This window comes from Cavia porcellus, unplaced genomic scaffold, assembly GCF_034190915.1.
Source record: "Cavia porcellus strain 051 isolate PalLab524CR breed Dunkin Hartley unplaced genomic scaffold, mCavPor4.1 scaffold_4, whole genome shotgun sequence".
Lineage (NCBI taxonomy): Eukaryota > Metazoa > Chordata > Mammalia > Rodentia > Caviidae > Cavia > Cavia porcellus.
This window is the reverse complement of record NW_026947487.1, coordinates 11,112,669-11,136,893: the sequence shown is the minus strand read 5'-3', so window position 1 is coordinate 11,136,893 and position 24,225 is coordinate 11,112,669.

Below are 24,225 nucleotides of genomic sequence, written 5' to 3'. Positions count from 1 at the left end.
TGTGTAACATCCATTTGCCAAATATGATTGGGGCACAGTCCTCTCGGGTTAACACCAATAGATTGTTGAGGTGAAGAGATCACACAGGCCGGACAATGTCGTACTATGTCTCGTGCTTGTGCTCTCGTGATGTTAAAGCGCGCCACAAGGGTGCGGGCATTAACATGGAACTGAGAGTGGAATTTTTGGGCCGATTCTAGAGGACTGGGAAAGGTGAAGATCCATACTGGGCGCGTGGCCAAGTCCGCCAAGGCATTACCTTCCGCCAAGGGTCCAGGTAGATTAGTGTGAGCTCTGATATGTGAAATGAACATTTTTGAGGTCCTACTCCATAGTAGATGTTGAATACCTCGGAATATGGAGGCTACCGTCGAAGAGGGTTTGATGGGACCTGCCGTCTCCAAAACTTGGAGAGCATTTACCACATATTTGGAGTCTGACAGGAGGTTAACGTCGCCTGGGAAGCGACATAAGACTTCCTGTATTATCTGGAGCTCGACCACCTGAGGTTGGTCTGGAGTGAATTGGATAGTTTTTGGCTCTTGACCCATAACCACATATGCGCCTATGCCTGATTTGGAGCCATCCGTGAAGATTATTGGAGCTCCAGTTATGGGGTATGCGGATGTAACCTTGGGAAAAATCACAGGGTGTACTGTAATAAACTGAAGTAGTGGGTCTTTTGGGAATTGATTATCTATGGTCCCTTGAAACGTACACCAGAGAATCGCCCAGGAATCTAGACACGTTGTTAAGGTCTCAATTTGTTCTCTTGTGTATGGTACATGTAGGGAGGAAGGAGGCACCCCAAAGTGTTGTATGGCTCATGAGATGCCCTCTAAAGACAGGGAAGCAACCGAGTCTGGATAATGATCAATAGCTTTAGCGGGTGACATTTTTGGATGGACCCAAAGCAAGGGTCCCTGCTGCCAAATGACAGCCGTGGGTTGTCTAGCTGTCTTGAGAACGCACAAGGCGAAGATCTTTTCTGGATTGATACGCCTTAGTGCGGCCGTGGTCAGGGCCCGTTCCACAGCTTGTAGTGCCGTCTCGGCCTCCGGCGTGAGCTTTCGAGGTGAATTTAAGTCAGGGTCTCCCTTAAGTAAGTCAAACAAGGGTTTTAGCTTACTATTAGGTAAGGCCAAATATGGCCTGATCCAATTGATATCACCAATTAATTTTTGCATGTCATTTAAACTTAGGATAGTATCGCGCCTGATGACCAATTTTAATGGTGATACCTGAGAGGAGGTGATCCTTGTCCCTAAATATTGGGCTATCTCTGATTGTTGGATCTTGTCTGGGGCAATATGCAGATTAGCGGCTCTGAGGGTGGAAACCAGCTGTCTTAGCATCTGGAAAAATCCTGTTAGTGGCCTCAAGCATGCGGGCCACAAAGTCTGAAAATGGCTCTCCCTGCCCTTGTATAATTTTTGTAAGGTGACCCGTATGTTCTCCCTTTCCAGCCAGCCGTCTCCAGACCTGGAGGCCACAGCGGCTAATTTGTTCATAAACGTGGCGAGGGTATTGAGTTTGATCTTCCTCAAAGGCTCCTCGCCCTAATAGCATATCCCTGTTCCACTCTCTCTGGTTATTTTCCCTGTTGGCTGCCGCCTGCTCTACACAGAATTCCTCATTCCAGGACTTCCAATCTAAATATTGTCTGGGGGAGAGGCAGGCGCGTGCCAGCTGGGTCCAATCTCCAGGAGTTAAAAGCAGACCTGCCAATGCCTCTAAAAGCGCCATGGTAAATGGCGCATTGGGCCCATAAGCTGAAACTGCGTCCTTGATAGCTTTAACTTGTTTAATTTCTAAGGGCTCATAATATCCTCCTCCTCCCCTGCCTCCTACTTGTACCGGGAATGCATGGAGACCGGAACACTCAAAGGGAAGCCGCGACCATACCCTCTGGTGGAAGGAACGTCCTCCTCCCTCCCCAGATGGGGGCGCAGAAGGCAACCCAGGAAGTAGCTCTCCCTCTAACCAGGGCGGTGCCATAGGTTGTGGGCACCCTCTGGCGGCCACGGGTGGAGGTGGCAGCCCAGGGAACAACTCCTCTTCCGGCCACGGCGGTGCAGTAGGGCCTGGCGCCCTGAAGGGGGCGATTGTGGGTCGCGAACTTGCCAAGGAGCGGAAGGACCTAAGTTCCTCCCGCAAAGCGGAGTAGCTCGGGCAGGGTGGTGTTTGGTTCCCCTTTTTATCTTCCCGAGCCCTAAGTTCCTCTTTTAACGGTGTAGGAGGGTCATGCTTAGCAAAGACGACCTCCTCTTCTGAGCCTTCCGAATCCGAATCAGAATCGGAGCCCTTGTGTTTCTCTGGAGGCCCAAAGTCAGGTGTGATTTCGGGCTACTCCGAGCACTCGGATCGAGCTTTGTCAAGAGCCTGTCAGGCTGAGCAAAGCCCGGGGGTTCGTTCGTCCGTCAGACAAGCCCTAATCAGTTCCCACAGGGGTAAAACCATGGGATCCAAGCGTCCCTCTTCTCGGGCGCATCTAAGATCCCCTCCTAACTTCTCCCATGACGGGAGGGTTAGAGAGCCCGTGGGCCAAAACCAGGCCAGAAATCTCGAAAGGGTGACCCGGTTTATGTAGATGCCTCGGGTCCGCAGCAGGACTCTTAGGGAGTCAGCGAGGGGTTTGCGAGCAGCGTTGCCCACAATGGCGAAACGAAAGCGAAACAAATGCAAAGAAAAAAAAAAAGACCGGCGTCCACCCAGTTTGGTGCTCAAAATCTGTTAGGTGCGTCCACCCAACCCAGGCAATCCAGTACTCACCTGTCCCGGGAACCGCTGTATCTCACGTAGCTGATCAGGGTGAAGAGAAGAGGCGCTCGGGGCCTTCCGTTGTTATTGGGCCAGGTCCTCCATCGTACCACAGGTGACAGCAATCGCACCTCCCGGCCGAAGAGGCACGTCGCTGAGTCTTTTACCTTTTTCCCCGTACGGGCCACCAGATGACCGGAGCCGCGGGAGACAGGAGGCCAGACTCGAGCAGGATCAGCTCTCAAAGTTTATTGCGTACAGCGAACCGGACCTAACAAGGTCTGCCACCCTCAACATTGGTTCCTCTTCTTCCTGTTAGGGGCAGGGTCAGTCTCTTATAAGGGAAAACAGCATCCAATCATAGCAAAGCAAGCACAGCAAGCTAATAGGCTAGCGTCATCGGTAGCTGGGCAGACGTGGCAATTTGGCGGGCTTGTTCGGGCCGGGAAGAACCCGGAAGCAGGAAATGGGCGCCATCTTAGGGGACCGGTCAGGCGGCTCCCCACATTTGAGGCTTCAGTGGACCACAAAGGAAAGTTAAGATTTGATCCTGGAGTTAATGAGTTCTGGATAGTTGTTTTAATGGAATCCTTTTAGTCATGCCTGCACATGTAGGGACTTCCAAAAACAAGTGACATAATGAAACTTGGAACTAATATATTTTGCAATGGTATAATAATTTGATACAATTTGCAAGCATATGCAGCAGTTTTATGTAAATCGAGTTTACATGATACATATGCAGGAAGTAAACATGCAGAAATTCACTTTGTTGCTTCTCAATGCATAGGTTTTTCTTTCTAAGCAAATGTACTAAAAAATGCTGGTTGGGGCTGGAGATTTAGCTCAGTGGCATAAGCGCCTGCCCTGCAAGCAGGCAGTCGTGAGTTCAATCCCTGGTACTGATAAAAAGGAAAAAGACAAAATAAATAAATAAAAATAAAAATTAAAAATGCTGGTTAAGTATTATTTCATTTGAAAATAAATGTTTGATAGACTGATCACAAATTATTGGACTAAATGTACGGACAAAAGCAATAACAATAAAATTTGGTAGCTTGAAACAGAAGATAAAGAAATAAGCATTACTTTCTAATGATTTCCACCTAAACATTTTATGAAAGCTTGTCAAATCATGATCACTGACTTTAAATAACTGAAAAAGTCATTCCTTCTTGCAATATTCCCTCCTTGAGTTTAAAGCTGTTTTGTAAACATCTGGAGCATGTAGAACTCTGAGCCTCTTGAGCAGCTATGTTTATCAACATCTAATGTTTTAGTCTTTTCTTGCTATGCATCTGTACACATATAAAGATTCCTTTCCAGGAACTTTGAATACATTCTGGCCTATATAAACATGTGCCAAAGAGACAGAGAATTCCTCCAGACTTGCCCTGAACAATATTTCATAATCATTCCTATTGCTTTCTCTATCTAAAGAGAAACAACACAAAACAAAACAAAAAGAAGAGAGAGAAACTTTAAAGTTTGAAGGAAGATGGATCCCTACATTACTGATTAGAATGAGATGACTGTTAAACATTCATCAAATTATCATGACAATCAGGAATAAGCAAGTAGTGTTTTCATTGTTGTATGTTGCAGATATGTTGTATGTTGTAGGTACTCTTTGCTAACAGGAAATTGTTTAGGAATTAGAGGAACTGACATAAAAATAAATGCCACTGCTTAACGAACATTAAAAAAAAAAGAATGTAGCTTTGACTTAACGCTATGACGATAAGCAACAACACAGCCACAGCATGAAAATGAGACATCAAATATATCAGAGTGAACCAACGTATTTTGAAGCATTATACACTATATCTGATTACTGGAACATGAAACCAACTAAAAGAATATACAAAAAGAATTCATGATTTAAACAAATCTTAGATCCTTTACATTTATAACAACACGAAGTTCTTATCATATTTATAATTCATAGGAATATGTCATGATTTAAAATGAACATTGTGATTTACAGTGTCAGAAAATTTTATTTAGTGCATGAAAAGTAACAACAAAAATATAGTATTCATTTTATGCACATTTTGAAATACACTACCTAATCATGTATAAGAGGTTTTTACTTGTGTGTGTTATATGTTCACATAGAAAAATGCATAGTGTCATTCCAACAAGACATACATTTTATATGTATATGTACAGATAAACATATTATACAGTTTATGTATTCAGATATATATCACTTATGTGTGTATAAAAATACATATACAGAAAGATACACACATTTATATGCTTAAGTATATATGCATAAAACATATATTTGTCTACACATGATACACAACACTATAAATATATCTCCATATGAAGGAAATATGAATTGTTCTAATATGAAAAACCACACATCACAAATATCTGCATTCCTAATTAAAATATTGCTTCTAATGGTCCGAAACGTCCTCACACAACTGAAACTTCTCTCTTAAGGACTGAGTATATATAGGTACAGCTGATATATTTAAAGACAGCTGAGTTGTAAGAAAGGCAGGTTCTATGTTCTCATAACAGGATAGCCAGATATTCTTTCTTAGACAAATAATTGGAGATACTGATGGAGATAAGAAGAAAATAAGTGGGGGAGTCGTTTTGGTGAGGTACTTAATCAGGTGTTACAATTTATTAATTTCTGCTCCAATAGAATAACAACCTATCACAGGTAACTTTCAGAATTAATTAAAGGTGGGAGCTGTAAGACCTTATTTTACCTCACCAGGCTGATATGACATCAAAGTCCATAGTGCATGAAAACTACTAAAAGCTAAAGAATCCAATCTCCAGTTCACATTCTGAGAAATACAATCCAAAAGAAATAAAGAATTATCTTTTTCACCAGGTGCTATTGTTTAAAACTGGGTCAGGTATCTCTCTTCACTCAAAAATAAATAAGGTGAAACAAGGGAACAATTTGCTCTTATGAAACATTTCTGCATCACCAGAGGCTACTCAGAGGACAATTTCAACTCAACAGAATGGTTTTACCAAAGAATAAAATTTCAGTGTACATTCTAGTTATTACTCTCATTTCACTTTTAGGGTATGTGATGGTTTTGAGTGAGTACAAGGGGCTACATGCAAAATATAGACTAAAATTCACTGACTTAAAATCATATGTATTTGGAAAAAAAGTACTGTATTATTTATGGAAATTCAATGTGATGTAATGCAATTAATGTACATTGCAAAATCAACTCATTACAGAAATTACACTGTAAATTTTAAATTCCTTAGCAGTATGGGTAATTCCATATTTTATTTGCCTAATGAGTACCGACTTCTGCTAAAAGTAAAAGAAAAATAATTAAAATGGTAAGAGAAAGATATTAAATGGAATACATTATAAAAACTTATGGAGTAAACTGTCTTTGAAAAATAAATCCATGGTATTTTATTAACTAGCTAGAAAATAACACTGTGTAACAATACTGAACAGTATGGTGAGATCCACCATCAGTATGCAGCTGATTTTCAGTAAAACCTTTTAAACTAGTGAGAGCTTTCACAATTTGAATGTATAGATTCAATATATTTTGATTCAAATTTATTCATATTGCTCATCTTCATTGCCGTCATTAAGTTAAGAAAAAATTATTAAATCACTTTAAGAGAAGAAAATGGTTCTGCAATGTAGTCTTATCCTTTTTTCTCTGAAAACCACTTTGACTGATGCATCCTGTTTTGGCAGGAAGTTCAGTGAAAAGGAAATGGTTTTTATAATCAAATATCCTGGGTATGTAAACTTAATATTTTTTGAGGATTGCATCTACTGAGCACACAAATTGTACACACAGACAGGATGGATGATAGATGTGTGACAACGTAAGACTAACAAAAAAAAGTTTGTAAAGATTTTTTAAAATATTATTTTAGTAGAATCACTGTGACAACTATTGGACTATTTCTGTATTGTGTGTACAGACCGCAATGAAATTGGAGCAAACTTTTTACAGGAAATCATTTTGTAACCGAACACATGTATGATCATAAATAGATTTATATATTATGACTAAAATTTTTGGAGTTTCTTCAAAAATTGTAGTAGGAAAGAGATGCTTTTAAATAATATATTTCACTTATTTTATATGGATAAGGAGACTTTTTTCTTTGAACATTTATTTACTGATCTACTTCTTTAGCTTTCTATATTTTTTTGGACATACATGAAAATAAGTCTTTTGGAAAATTATTTCTCCTGGAATAATGTAGCTATTATTTTGAGCAGTCCTTTTAAAAGGGTTGTCAGAACAAATATATCAGGTCATACAGCAGGTGGTTTATCTCTGTGAACACTTAAGCATTAAAGTAGAGAAGGCTGGAGACTAGTAATTAGTTATTGATTGGTTTATCTAACAAATTCTGCAAATTTCTAAACAAATGCAGCATTGCTTCTGATTCTTTCCTTCTGAATCTTAAAATTAGCCAGTGCATTCATTTAGAAGATTACAAAACAAGAAGCACAGTTTTTATGGCATATTTCCTGATCTCACTTGAACTTAATCTATAAACCTCACAATATTAATCTATTCTTAGAATCACATATCTCTACAGAAACACATTTATTCCTACCATAAGTGCTTCTACTTTATATCATCAGAAATATGTATTTTAATCCTTTTCATTACTTTTATTTTAGAAACACAGAGCACCACAAAATTGCATGACAATAAAAAAGATAAATTCAGTGTCACAAAACAAATGACCCAGAATCACACCATTAATCAGGGAAACTAGGTGAACTGAAAAGCAAAATGATTAAGAAGGTAACAAGCTAGAGAACAAATAAGTACACGACTAAACAAACAAAAACTATGGAAATGAACTCATGAATTACATTGGAATCACAAGATAAATGTAAATAATGAAATATTAAAAGCATTAAATTTGGATATTCAGAATCATGATAACACATAGCATTACATAACATTTTTATGATGCACAATAGTAATCTTATAGATTAGAAGTAAGAAGGCAATATAATCTATAGTTTTAAGAGCTGAAAAATAGGGACTGATAAAAAATTAAGATATGATAGAAAAAGTATAAATAATTTGCATAGATTTACACCAAGACATTTTCTACACTAGTAAGTCTCATTCATTTAGTTTTTATGTTATGGATAAAAGTTGGGCTTATGATAAAAATCAACTCAATGATTTTAATTCAATTTTCACATGAATATAAAAGCATTAAAATTGCTCTACTAAACCGGAACAAAATAAAACATAACATGTCTCATTGTTAATATGTTAAATGTTTATTAAACATGGAGAAAAAATGTAGTATCATTTCTTTCACTCCTCATGATACACGTTGCAAATTGAAAGACATTGTTTTTTTACAAGCAACTGGAGATATTAAAAAGTTCAGAAAAATTCTGGTAAGTATATTTTGAAACATACTTTTTATTATTTTGCTTAGAATTTCCACTTTAAAAAGCCAATCAAAATTGAATTGTATAAATCCTGATATACAATGTTTTTTATAGAAACAATCTGCATATTGACACATTTTTCCACCCTGATGACAAATTGGAGATATGAAAAATAAAAATATGTTGTAGATTCCATGTGAATACACTTATCCTGTTTTACGTTATAAAAATTCTAACATATTTTTGAGTTTACTGTGTATATGTTGTATGTATATATGTGTATGTTTGTTGTGTGCATGAAACTTACATACTATGAGGAGCTAAGAAGATTTGTCTGTGTAGTATTTATAAGAGATATTTTCAAATATAAATTTGTTTCTCAATTATCTAATGTTTCCACATGTTTTATACATTGGATTTGTATTATCCTTTCCAGTGGAATGTTTGCATTTTGTTTCTGGACAATGAAAAATGTCTAAAAATGGATCTAATATGTTGTCAATTTAGAAAGTTACTTCCATTCACTGATTCCATCCAATTACTATAGTACTCTATTGTTTATCTGAATTTTGTGAAATTCATTGTAATATGAGAGATGTACATTGGAAAATACATTTTTTAAAAAGTCTAGATATAATAACCTTATCTTGGACTTCATAAAAAAACACAACGCAAAATGTGTTTTAGTCTTCTCTTTTTAATTCCTATATTTTTGCCATGGCTGAAAGGATGAACAAATAGCTGTTTCTGTGTATCATCACAATGCCTACTCACTGCCTAAGTTTATGTCTAAGACAGATGATTCCTTCATTCTGCATGACATCCCATAGCAAAAAGGATATATATTATATATAAATATATATATGAGATTTATATATGTTCAAATTATATCTAATTATGTCTATGTCTTCTTAAGGAAACATAGAAGCCTGTATTTTTTCGCCTTTTCCAGTTAAAATTTTGTGTCAGTTGCAAAAAATGGACAAAATACATGTATACTTTTTACGACTGTTTAGAGTATACACATATGCTAAACCATTCACACATGTTTACATAACTTAATAAAAGATTTTTAAATTATATAATTAAAATATTTTGACATAAAAAGTCTATAAACACCCATAGCAAATAAATCTCTAATGACTAGGTTAGTTTTTAAAGTACTCATTGATCTAAAGAACATATTTATTGATGCTTGATCCATTTGTCTTCTAGTGCTTGAGGTACATCAGGATGGAATACAAAAGAAAATTCAGATTGTGGAGTTTATAACCCAGAGTAGATTTTATTATTATTGAATCCTGGATAAGGAATTTTTAAATTCATGATTACAAAATTGATTGTATAAGGACCATAAAAAATATTTCAACATGTATACAAAAGTGTCTTTTTAGCTCGAGTGTTTGATATTCTAAAGTTTTGTAAATATAAAAGTAATAGCTTTACTTACTCATCGATTATTATACACATATTTCCTTTAATAAAGATTCAATATACTTGAAAATAGAGGTTTTTAATTTCTCATGTGTTAAACTTATTTTTACCAGAAAAATATTAAAGTTAAAAAGTAGCAAAGGAGAGACTAATACAGGCTTTAAAATGTCTCCCACAAAAGAGTTCAACTCCAAGAAAGAGTTGAGATAAATAAAATGTATTTATTTATGAGATACATAAAATAAAAAATATTCTTAGTTCCTTAAGAAGACTTATATATAAGCTTCATATTGTTATTGTAAGAAATAAAGTCTGGTAATTCTACATAAAATGATAGATTTTGAATACTTGATGGAGGAAAAGGAGTGGATCTCTTGCAGATGGGGAGGGGTCCAAGAGACAAGCACGAAGAGGTGAAAGAGATTTGCCATGCACAGGAAGTTAATAAAGTAATGTAAACATTATATTTCATAGTTATGAGCTCAAGTTAATAATACCAACAAGAATGAAAATGTCACTTTTCTGTACTTTCTGAGAAAGTAATGACTATGAATGGTGCACAGTGCAGGAATAAAGCACACAATAAGTTCATGGGTAGAATCTGTGTTGCACAGTTCTTGTTATGAGGTTCAAAGAAGAATTTATGCTCTGTTACTTCAAAATCATAAAATCATTAATAAAATCAAAATTTACGATTGCAAATCCGTTGTGTATGTAAATAATATCCACTTAACAAACTTGTTGACCATACTCCTTATTTATTAAGCATTTTGCCTAAATCTCTATTCCTGTATAAATTTCACATATATGTTGTCAGTTATGTTAAAGGTTAGTTAAACTGAAAATCATAGTTGTATTAATTAAAATTAGCAAAATTTACATAAATTTAAGAACTATTTTAAGGATATATTTTTCTTTTAAACTGTGAATAAAATGATTTTGTTCATTTATGTTTTACATATTTTGTTATATAATTTTAAAATATGTAGTGAAATAAATATTGATTCAATAGATAAAATTTGCTATGAATTAAAATGGGCCATAGGATAAAAGAGTTAAGAATTAGTACATGTATTTCTTTTATTCCAATTTATTTTCTGAAGCCCTGGACAGTGAATCTCCAAATGTTCTTTCTACAATTTAAATTGGTGAAAAAATTTTGACCAAACAAATCTAAAATTTCAAATGTGTAACAGACTAACTTATTTCCAATGTATTTATGAACCTTAGACAAATAAATTATGAATTGTTTGCTATTTCCAACAAATGTCAATTTTCATTTGCATTTTGTTTTGGGATTTCAGTTCTCTTAATCAATCATATTTTCATGCTATAACAAAAAATAATAATCTTATCAATGCTCAAGATAAATGCCACTGTATTTCTTGATTTTATAATCTCTGATATCAAGATTTATTGAGAATTATAGCAGTTTAAAATTCTTTCTTCTAATATTTTAACTGGTTACATTTATACTTAGTGATCCTTTAGGGTTGTAAATGCTATAGAAGTGTTTTAAAAAATTTTTTTCTGTCTCCAAAATTAATATTACTAGTGTATAACCTTAATATATTTTATCTAATTTATGTTATATATAAATAAATATATAGCAATATTTTCCTATAGGATTTTTTTGTATGTCACACAAAATTAGTTTCTAATATGATTAGGTTTTTTACTGAACAAATAGCCAAATACATAAATCTTAGTTAAAGCATACCTTAGGGAAACAAAAATTAATTCCATCATACCTTAATAAGAGATTTAATATTAGCATAAAATATGTAACTTTTAATAACACCTATACTGATTCTAAATGTTTACAAAAAACACCATAAGAATATTTTATTTTTATAGAATATTAACACTCTGGTAAATAGTGAAATTATCCTTTTTAATAACTGTAATATATCATACCAAATCTCATATCTGAATTTATGGCCTTAGTAAATAAATATTCTTGCTATAACTCAAAACTTTGTTCATGGAATGATTAATGCTATCAATTCTGAGAATCAGAAATGACTTAATTGTTACAGATTGAATATATTGATAATACTTGGTATAACACACTTTGTTGCTGTAATTGACACATTTATTAGTTGTAAAGTTGTGCTACTTGGAAATTTGGCCTGAAGCTTGGGTTGAGAATGAAATACTATTGTTCTATTCATAATTTTAATCTTTTAGTGATCCTTTATAAATAATACCATTTGTACGCATTGTGTAATGTCTTCCCAAAAGTATAAATGCTAAGTTAAATCATTCAATTGGATTACTGTATTATTTGTATTGTTTTTAAAAAGTGAATAATTAATAGCTCTGAAGTATACATTGACAAATATAACCTTACTTAATTTTAGTATGTTTATAGGATGAATTTAACCAAAATTTTATAGAATTATTTTGTTAAAACTACTTGGTGGTTCACAAAGATTTTTAACAGAACTTTTTAGTGTTTCTTCTTCTAAAGAAGAACATTTAAACTATTACCAGTAAGAAATATTTTCATTTGGAAGAACATACTTTATTTTAACACTAGTTGCTTTATATGTCTATGAGCCACTTCTTACATTTGTTTGTCAGGGAAAAGTTGCAATTATTGTTCAAATAAAATAAGAGTTATTCTTTATGGAAAAGATGAGAATGTGGATATTTATTTTTATTTTCTATAATTTTTTAACTAGAGAAGAACTTTTTGATCCAAAGACTACATTTTCTGGAAATTCCAGAAGAGTATTAAGTTTCTTGAACTAAATGAATTATCAGTGATCGTCTCAACCATCTCAGCTGTCAATGACCTACAGATGACATTTGTATTTAATTAATTGGATGTCTTCTTTAAAAAAAAAAACTGTGCTTCTTGCATAATTAGAGGAGATATCAAGGTTGGAGTCACTGGTTCATTATTCTAATGAAGCCAGCCTATGGCATTTATATTACTCAGTAGTGGTGTTATTTTATGTGCAATTAACAGTGCTATATATGAAATGTTAATTCTTGATAAAGACCATAGACTTTAAGCACAGTTATTCTGTGAAATTAAACAGCATACCTCTTCCCCTCCAGAGTTATTGCTGGTGAGCTATTGCTGTTATTAAGGCAAGAAAAACCTGGGATACTTTTTTTTGACTGAACAGCTTTACACTGAGATATTACTTTGTAGTATCTGATTTCTGTCACAAAGATCAACAAATGCCATGTCTCCAGTAAGAATTTTTGTCCAAAATATAATTGTTTTACCTGATCCGGGCCCTTCTGTGACCTTGCAAAGAAATTTTCAGATTAATAGAGTAACATAAATTTTGTTGTTTTTCATAATAGAACTGCAAGAGTCTGGCAAAACAGACAGCCATGTAACTAGCTGTCTGCTCTGTATTAAAAACTGGTGTCAACTTAACACAAGCTGAATTAAATCAGCATGGCGCTGAGTATAGATGGCCCACCTGTAGATAGTTGCCAGCATAGAAAGAGATGTGGAGAGGAAGAGCGAGGTGTTGTGGGTTCTCCTAAGTGTCATTGTTTGGAACCATTTGTTCTCCTGCAGGTGCTTATCATAGCTGGCTTCCCCAATATGAATATGGCCGTTTGTCACAGGAGGCACTGGGATCTTGGTACTGCAAGTGGCTGGAGTTCACTTTAGGAGAGCTCTGCTCCTTACACTAAGCATCAGTTCCTGGATCTGGAGGGGAAGATGTATGCTATTTAATTTCACAGAAGAATCTTTTCACGGGGGCTAGGGATTTAGCTCAGCAGCATATGCGCCTGCCTTGCAAGCAAGCAGTCGGGAGTTTGATCCCCGCTACCGATAAAAAGGAAAAACAATCTTGTCATGCTGGCTTCCTGACATATACTCAATTCAGAGGAGCTGGAGACCTCACTGTCACTGCTGATGGTTGTGGTAATTTTTGGAGGAGCCCTGGTTTTTATTTTGAGCATCACTTCTTGGCTCCAGTGGAAAACCCTCAACCTACTAGAACAGATCCTTCACCCTGATAGCACAGACTTTCTAGCTTCCGCCGCTGACCTTTGGGCTTGCCCAGCACAGATCCATAAAACAGACTTCCATGAGTCGTCGTCTTGGGCTTTAGGCTTCCAGCTGGGCTGATGGGAAGCACTGTCACGGGCTCTCGGTCTTCAGTTGGACTCATGCAGGACATTGTTGTGGGATTCAGGCCTTTGCCTGGATTTTTTAGGTCTTTAGTGTTGTGGACAGATTTCCTGCACTTTCTCATATTTACCTCTGGGTAATTGTCATAAAATAATAGTATAAATTCTGTGACCGGTATGTAATTGTTTGCCTTGCAACCCCTGAATACAACACTGCCTGAGAACACAAAGTCATTCAAGAAAATCCAAGGTGAGAAGACAGAGTTCTTGATTTTTGTCAAAACCACTGAACTAACCATTTCTAAAATTAACATCATGTTTTCAAAATTAAGAAATATAATCACCTTTTGTTTTAGAAATCTACTTAGAAATAGATTTTTAGTTGGTAATAATATGTCTGATGATAGAAGGAGTACTTGATTATAATATAATTTAATCATATAAATTCAGAGTAAATTAAAAAGAAGTAGCCATTTAAGATGACAAAATATAATATGTGAAATTAATATTAAGTATGTTGTACAGACACTGTCCCATTGTATAGAAAATATTCTTTTATATATGAGATAATATATGACCCATAAGTCTATATATTCCAGACATAATTGAAAGTCAATTTTATTTGGCTCAGAAATCTGAAATCTGAATGGTCCCTGAAATACTTTAAAACTCAAAAGTATAATTTTAAATATCTGAAAAGCAAAGGAATATCAATTCTTTATAAAAAAAATAGCATTGATAATTTCCCATCAGAGACATTTAGAGATACCTTTTGCAACCAAAAATACATATGTGGTATTTTTAGGCTTATTTCAGTTACTGAAAATAGTAAACTCAAAATTGGATCATTATACTTGATGGGGCACATGAAAACTGAAAAAGAGAAAAGTGAAACATGTTAATGTGTCTCGTAAAACTTATACCAGCAAAAAAGATGCGTTTAACATCAGGACAAACAACCATATGTGCATAATAATTATGCACTATTTTAATATTGAAGTGATATTATGATAATAGATCTAAATTAAATGGAAATTAAACTACTTCAAACTTTACAAATGTTTCTTAACTTAGATGATTTTAATTAGAAACAAATAAATTTAAGCATAGCTTTAAGCATTAGCTATATAAATCTCAAATACTTTTGGAATATATAAGGAAACATATATATAATATATATCATATATAATATAATGTATACTAAAAATGAAAACATTTCAAAAATCTTAATGGAGATAACTAGATTATAAAGTAATATAAATTCTCCTAGTAAACAAAATGCAAATTAACAGAAAATCTCAGGCTTTGAGGTTCTGTAGACTCATAGTTTATACAGCATGCGGCACTTTCAACTTTCTTAGCTACTCTTTCAGTTTCATATTGTAGTGTTAATTGTAATTTGCATAGAAGATGTTACAAAAGTTTCCTTTGGTGATGTGGAAAAACCAGTAGGCACAATTTCCATTACTGTATAAAATATTTATTAAGTGTTTTTCCCATTATCTTTTTATATATAGATATGTAAGTTCAGTAAAGTTATATGATGTTTGAAGGTTCATGCAGTGGTTGCTTTTAAATCCTTTGGAAAGAATATAGTTCATTAATGTAAGATATGAATAATTATAACACAGAGAAACTTCAAATAAATGAATATTTTTAGGCGTACTTAATGTGTAGCAGAGATTTAAATTTCTTTGGGCCTTTACAGTTATTCCACAAATCCTTGGAAATGATTTTCAAAGCAAAATTCTCAATTGAAGAGTTTAAGAGGCAAGAAACACTGTTCAAGTCTATTGTTATAATAAAAAGAAAAGAGTCCAGTCTGAACTCAACTTCACTGAAACAATAGGAAGGAAAGCTGGTGTGGAGGATTGTAGGCTTCCTGCTACCTGCATTTCCCATTGGAAAAGTAAAATTTTTTTAGAGCTCGTGACAAGAATTCTTACTACTCCGATGAACTCACAAGGCTAGCCTTTCTACCCCACAGAAGCTGAGTGATAGTTCTAACTGCCTTGATGACATTTCAAAGGGATGGATCCCAGACCCCTGAGGAAAAAACTCCTTGATAATAAAGCTGGAAAAGGATTTACACATATCAGGGAGGCCAAAACAAGATTTGCAATGATCAACTTTCCAAAGTAATGCTTTAAGAAAAGGAAACAGGTGACTACTCTAGTTAGGTTTTCTGTTTGCTGAAAGGGCTGAGATGAGAGGGAGTTCAGAGGTCTCGAGTCAGGAAGAAGGCTATCTAACACTCAGTCAAACCAAGAGAAATGTTCATTAATTTTGGAATCTATTTAAAATTAATAAATTTGTTTATTTTAATATTCTGATATATTATTGATAGGTAAAGAAAGAGGATCACTTTTGTAATGAATACAAATTCAAAATTGCATCAAATATTTCTAAGACAAATTTTAGAGCTAATTTAGAATTAAATTCTTTTATTTTGTACTCATTTTTTGGTACCAGTGACTTTATTATTTGTATTGAAGACTGGACAATTTTTAATTTGGTTTGCCATAATCAGTTTGCCAAGAAGTAAGAAACTTTCCATTGCAATTGAAATATAAGGTATTTAATGTAGAATATGAATGATTGTGTAGCTCACTTATTGGAAAACAATGCTAAAGAGTTCAGTGCTATATAGTTAATCATACTTCCTAAGAACTATGGGCTCTAATTAAAATCCTATCTCAGCTCTTCAGACATTGCAGTGACGTAAATGAGCAAGGCCATGGTTGTGATGAAAGCAAATTCACACTAGACAAAGTTACAGAATATTTGGTATCTGATTCCTGAGCTCTTTTTTTTTTTTTTTTTTTTTGCCTCTGTATCATATTTGCTCTTCTCTTTGGTGTCATTCATCTCCCCTGAATGTGTGTACCCAGAAACGTCCATGTGAGAGTTAGAGTGAATTTTAATTTTGCAACACATCTCCAGTCTCTTCATAGGGATTTTTATTTGCAGAACTCCAAAGCAAATGTCTCACACATACCTGTGAAGGCTGTGTGTTTTCCCCAAGATGGCAAAAACTGTCTGATAGCATTACTGTAATTCATAAATTGATAATGATAATGTTGTTTAAACAACTGTCTGCTTTTGTTTATCAGCAAAATTATATATTTGCTTCAAGAATGTAAAAATAATAATTCTATTACTTTTTCTTTCTAATAAATAAGAGATTTCCATTTAATACATAGCATAGAAATTATAAATACATTGGATCTAGGTATAACTGTGCAGATGAAGCTGTAACTTCAGGATATAAAGTTAATTAGCATAAGCAAAATCTATCTGACAGTCACAAATCACCCATAAAGAACTTTATTAATTAGATTCAACAGTCAGTTTTTCTTCTGGAATTGAAAAAGATTGAAGTTTCTTAAATAATTAAAGAGAAAATTAACAGCTGAGTGCTATTAATAATCTTTTTGTACATTTTGATCATGAATTAGACACTACATTGTGAGATACTCAAATCACTACAGAACTTTCTGTACAGTCCTTGACTTTTAGCAATGGAGATCATCTTATTATTGTCTTTTGTCTATGTCTACCTGAGCTATAATAAGAAAAATAGAGATAGGTAGAGAGGAGATAAAGAAAATTCCAGCTTTTGAATTTTGTTTTTAAAAAAATCACAGCACACAAAAATACCTTAGTTTACAGGGTCTTTTTCTCTTCCTGGAAACTCACTCTGAAATGGTTCTTACCAGTCTTAAAGGTGCAATAGGCCTGTTGTATGTAAGCCTTTTTTCTGTGATTTGAGCCAGTAGTTTTTCTCCCATGGATCTCCATCCTCAAGGAAGCAGCACTGCTAACAGTAAATTCATTCTCATGCAAATAGTGCTTATTCTAACCTAGCCCAATAAATAGATACTCTGGCAGACAGTAGGAATATACATCCTAGATCATCCAGCTTGAAGACCCCACCAAAAAAACATTAAAACCCTAACCCCAGACATAAATGTGCCACTCTCAAGGGCATGCACTGTACTCTGAGACTGTATGTTTTTAATTCTGCCCCCAAAAATTCTTTTGAATACTTTTAATTGATATGCATTGTAATATTTTTCTGTGATATAAATGAAGCTACAACCTATCAGTAGGGTGAGTTGAGGTTCCCATATATTTGGGGGCAGGGGAGTGTTGTCTCAGATGCCATCCAGTGCCATGTGAATTTAGTTTCTCTTTCTCTCTCTCTCTCTCTCTCTCTCTCTCTCTCTCTCTCTCTCTCTCTCTCTCTCTCTAGCTATGTCTCAGTCTCTCTCTCTCTATGTCTTTCCCTTTCTCCATTTTTCTGTCCTAACACATAGACTCATCATTGTTTTAAGTTTCACATACATTTGTCTATTATATATTTATATTTCTCTTCAGATACTGTTTTCTCTCTAACCTTGACTACACTATCAAATACACAGTCAAATCATGCATAAAGACACTTGATTCAATTGTTGAATGCATATAGGAATGTGGCCTTATAAGATTATGTACCTATTAAGGTAGTGGTCATAATTTGGATAGGTAAAGCATAAGATTTGCAGGACAAAGTCACTCACTAACCCTTTTGTCGGTGTGTTCAGTTGTTAACTGATGCATGACTGTTAATATATACCTGTATATATAATGATGATATTATATATAATTAGCTATATATAATCAATATGAACTAACTTATTGAAATAAATTCAAAATGTAATAGATATATAGTTAAATGGTTTATAAATGAAATTTGTGATAAATTACTGTATTAATACAATAAATACAATGCAATATATAATTATGAAGAGTAGTATGATACTACTTTCTTGTTGAATTCCAAATGACTTATCTATGAATATTTACAGTGATGAAAAACAAGAATACAAAAATAAGAGTTCTTTTGTTAACAAATTTTTTTATTCTTAACAAAAAATTTTCCCACACTACTTAACTTTGAGCCCAATATCCTCTGTTTGCAAGTGGAATTGCTATGAATGGTGATAAGAATATGATGTAACATGTTCTCCTAAAATTAAATTTTCATAAAAGTGATTCTATAACTCCATATAATCAGTTACTAAGTAAATATTTACTTAGGTGGCACCTTGTATCAAACAATATGATATATGTTAATGTAGAGCAGTAAAAATAATTATATACTATAGCATTATATACTTTTGTACTTCATAAAATTCAGTAGCCTTCAAATACATCTAAGTTGATTGAGTCTAAAACCATTATTGAAAAATAAAAAGAGGATAATTTTTAAAGTTTTAAGAAGAAACTAAGCCTGTAATTAATAGTGTACACGTTCTATTTTGGAAACACTACTTAAAAATAGTTATGGAAATATAAGTGAACTCTTAAAGATAGACTATGCAATCTCTTTTGCAAATCTAAATCCTATATATTTTAAGAATCAGTGTCTACTGAGTTGAATATTTAATTTTAATATTTTAATTTAATTTTCAATTTTATCTAGTAAATGTTTCTTTTCATCTATATATAAGATAATGAAGTCACAAAAATATTGATGTCTTTATTATCTCTCCCTTAGTTCTGAATGGCTTCCTTTTGCAATAAACAAATAAATGCATTCTTTTCAGTATACATCAATAAGGATTTTCTTTTTAGCTTTTTTTTTTTTTTTTTTTTTTTTTTTCCTGTCCGGAGATGAACTCACAACCTTGCTTACTACGCAAGAGCTTATATCGCTGAGCTAAATACCCGGCCCGAATTTTAACTGTTTTCAACAGCAGTATTTTTGTTAGTGTAGACAATGTGGCTTTCTTTAATAAACAATCACAAATAAAAGTTGTTATAAAATGGACTTTATAGTGTACTGTTTGCTTTACTCAAAGAATGAGTGCAGTTAACAAAGAACAATAGATACTTGCAGAGTGGGTGAAGTTTCACGTGACCCTCACCCCCATCTCTAGTTTCATCTTTGCCACAAATAGATGAAGCATGTCTTTGAAGTTCTTTAATGACATCTCCTCGAGACAGAAACAGGATTATCCACAGTAATTGCTACTGAACTGTGACTCAGTCCTGATGCTCTATTCTACACTTTTGCAATTTTATTACTGTTTGCAAAGGCTGAAGAAAACCCAGTGGATTTTTTTTAGCGTTGCATCAGCAAGAATTAAATTTATAAAAATTGTCCCCCTCCATATTGAGAAATGACATGTAAGCTGAGTAGATTTTATATGCTGGGCAGACAACAATGGTACTTATGTGAATTTACCCTTTCAGTTCCATGGGTTTTTGCTTTTATTTCTTTAACATCAGAGGGAGAAAAGCTAAGTAGGACCCATGAAGACGTTAAAATTCAGAATTAAGCCATGAATTCCCTAAATGGTTGCACTGCTTAATTCTATGCATCGCACTTACTTTCACCCTTAGTGTTTCACCCATATGTCCTACGGAATCATTTGTCAGCTTCTCAGTCAGTCATTTTGAGTCTTTCAATTCCCATTGACAACTAGCATTTCCTGTTTTGTACTCCACTTACCACATCCACATAAACTATATTCTAGCCAATTTAAACCTCCATCTTTATTTCAAAATACTACCTTTATTACATTTGGACAGTTGTTCGTGCTGCAGCCTCTACATGAAACACTGTTGATCTTCCACAGATCTCTGTCTGTCTCAGTTCTCTTTAATTCATCTATAATACAAGGGGTGGGTCAAGAGATACCAAAGGATACCGGTATTTTGTGAAAATATATGGATTAGTAAAAAAAGTTTATTCTTTTTTTGTGATAGAACTTTGCAACCTCATGCTTGCTAGGCAGGCACTTACACCACTGAGCTAAATCCCCAGCCTTAATTTATGCATTATTTATAACTCATTTCAAGTGAAGTCAATGTCATCAAGGCCTAATCACCCGTCTACTTATATATAAAGGTAATTTTTTAAGTCCTTAAGAAACCAAGCTTTTGATGCACACTGGCTGAACATAGAGAAAGCTGATCTTCATACTTGGTTTGTGACTTTGAACATATTTGTACAGTTCTTTGGCTCAGTTATCTTGTCCAAAATAAGAGAGAATAAAAGAATTTACCACCTAAGAATTTATGTAATATCTTTACAAGATTGTACAGTTTAAGCCAAGTAATGTACTACAAAAATCTTAACTTTTTTTTAGCCATAACTGTTAGGTCTGAGAAGGGGGAGATGGAAGAAAGGAAGGAATGGAAGGAAGGAGTGGAGTGGGGTGGAAGGAGTGGACAGCCGTGAAAGGAGTGGGTGGCGGTGGCTGCAAAGATAAGAAGTATAAAATATAAGTAACCTTTATTTCCGGAATGCGGGGAGAGACCCCCCCCCCCGGCCCCCGGGGCGCAGCATCTCCACCCCGGGGCCGGTGGTCTCTCTCTGGAACACACTCTCTCTAACACGTGGAGTGAGGCCCATAAGTAGCCTCTGTCTGGAGTGGACCCCAAGGGGCATTAGGGATGCACAGGTAGCCCATGGCACACGTTTGGCACCAGAGGCAGGTTCTTAGGGATGGGGGTATAGGGTTACAGGTAAATCTCTAAGGGGCGGGGGAGGCAGGAGCTCCTTAATTTGGCTAAGGCTTCTCCTGGTTAAAGTGTCCGGTCTGGGCCAGCAACTCTTTCAATAACAAAGTTATGTTGTTATCATACCTTACATTGAATTTTAAAATGTTCATAGTTTTATACATTACGTACTGAATAATTTTAAAATATGATCTTGTCATTGAAACATAAAAGAACACACAATCAACACAAATCTAATATATTTTTAATGACAGTCATTATACATTTAAGAAATAGCACTGGTTGGATAAAATACTGTGGTGCTAACCAATAGAAGCAAGACTTGGAATTACCTTTGAATTTCAATTCAACTACCTATGAGTTACTTCATACTTCATACTTTAAACAGTCTGCGCAACAAGTTTCTTACTTGTATTTTAGTATAATATTTTCTATATTATATTCCAGTTCCTAGTATCTAATAAGAAAATAAACAATTGTACTTATGTATTATGTGTAATATATATAATACATATATATATAAAACCTGTATCTTATATTACAGCCCATTATTACTACAAAAAATATCAAGTTAATGTTTATCAACTTTTATGACTTATTTTTTGCTATTTTTCCTCATCCAAGTGACACAAACTTTATACACAGAGACTGACAGCTTGAGCCTGCTCAGTGTCTCTTTATTGAAGTTCAGATATTGAAGCATTAGTTCTGGTTGATTACATATTTGCAATCGTACATTACATTTTAGGTCCTCCAAGCCTGAAAACACCATTTGTCAAAATCTTACACTTATTAATAAAACCCAATATTGAGTATTTCATAGATGTCATATAGTATACCAGAGTTTAAAATATCTCTTCATTTTTATAACATAGCTTTGAGATAATCTTTGCTTTTATTTTTCTCCACAAATTAGTGATTTAAATTAAAGAAAAAGATTTAGGTTAAATAAAGACAAACTGATTTCTTGGTACCTAGCACAGAAAAGTCTCCAACTGGGCAACCTAGGAGTTGAGCCCAAGCAAAAAACCCCGAAGATTCTATTTGTAACTACCATCCTGCTAGTATGAGAGGAACTTGGCATTACTTAGAGAAAGCCAGACAGCTAGCTGTCTGTGAAGTGAAGAAAAACGAAAGGATCTAGTCAAAGAGCAAGACTTTTGCTGGGAATTTACTTTTGATATGTTAGATCCAACATATAACAACAATATATAAAAACAAGCATTGATATACATATATATATATATAAATGTGAATAGTATATATATAGTATACATAGTATATGAATTCCAGTATAGAAAAAAATTTATTAAAAAAATTTATAAATAAGAACATTGAAGAAATTTTATTAATAAGAAGTGAAATATTTACCAAATAATAAGTACCCCTGTAGAGTTGAAACACCATTCTGTCTTTTTAAAGTAAGAGCAGTATTGTCATGTTCCTGGGAAGAATATTAATAGGCTGAACTCCTTCAGCCAAGAGACAGGACAACAATATAGGGAGATAAAGGCAACACTGAGATAAACAGGATGCTCCTAATCTGATTAAAGAGCTGATTAGAGAGCTGAAATGCTCTCATTCTGAATTCAAGATCTCTTTCCTATAAACATTTTTTAATTTTATGAAAATAATTAATCATTAAAATTAGAACAATTTCTCAAAGGAGACGTGAAAGTTTAAGATAAAAATCCGGAGAGATCAAAGATCATTCTGCTTCACACTGTCAGACAAAAATCTGTGTTGTACAAGCTTTGTCCTTGTTAAATCTCAGCGTTGTTTTTTCAATACCATTCCTGCCAGGTTACAAATTTGTTTTCAAAATGAAGCAAACTTCATTTTTTTTTCTATTTTATGTATCTCTTTTGCATACTACTTGGTATATAATTTGAGGACCAAAGTTGATTAGACTGTTGGAATTCTTTTAAATAAAATTCCCCAAAATGAAGTATATACAATCTATCTTCAATGGTAGTTACAGAAATATTGCTGGTTTTAGGTTATTCTCTCATAGCTCAGATAGCTTCGCATTTTTACTGCAATTAAATGAAATAAACCCTGGTAATTATTTTAATAAGGTGAAATGAGATTCATTCCTCAAAAATTAAAAAAAGAAATAGTTCTTTAATGCTCCTTTATAAGTAAATTATATATATATATATTAAATTCTATGTGAATCTTCAAACTTCTCAATGATTTTGTTTCATCAAATTGTTACAGGCAGCTAAGTTAGACAAAAATATTATATGCAGTCAGATAAGGATAGGTTCTCAAAGGAGCCAGTGCAGAAGACCGAAATATCTTGTAACCTTGGTAGAAACAGACATCTCAGCTGTGGGCTGGACCACAAGACAAAAGACAAAACAAATGTACCCACATACTTCCTAACATCAGGGGTTGATATTCTAAATAGGTCTGTATCACCCAGTGCAAGCCAGGAGTCACTAACTTAATCCTCTACAGACATAGTCACTGGTCTTTGTGCATTCTTGCTGGCTATGTAACTGGCTTCTCCATTTGTCCCTATTTAGTCAATTTTACACGAGCAACTAATCTTAATGTTGGCTATAGTTCTGTCCACCTCAAAACCACCTTGAGAGTTCCTGTTTTCCCCACCTTAGACCTGCCTCACTTTGTGGTTTGGGTCTATAAAAGTCCCTAGAAAACACAGTGTCCTTGGCAGTCCCCTTCTGTCTCTCTCAGACAGCAGCTTTCTTTTTCTCAATAAGTATATTCTGCTTACTTCATCTCCGTTATTTCTAAAATTCATTCTTTGATTTTAGAGAACACAAACTCATACCAGACGTCTAGTTGGCTGAGAGCTTCCCATATATCAAAATCACTATTATTTTGTACTTTACATATGAAGAAAAATGAAAAACACCTGATTTACCTTGGATGTCACACCAAGTTATGCACATTTGAAGTTGCAAATATATCCATTTGTTCTTTAGCATGAAAGCAGAGGGTTGGAGAAAGTGATCAAAGAAAGGTTAAAGCTACAGCATCATTGA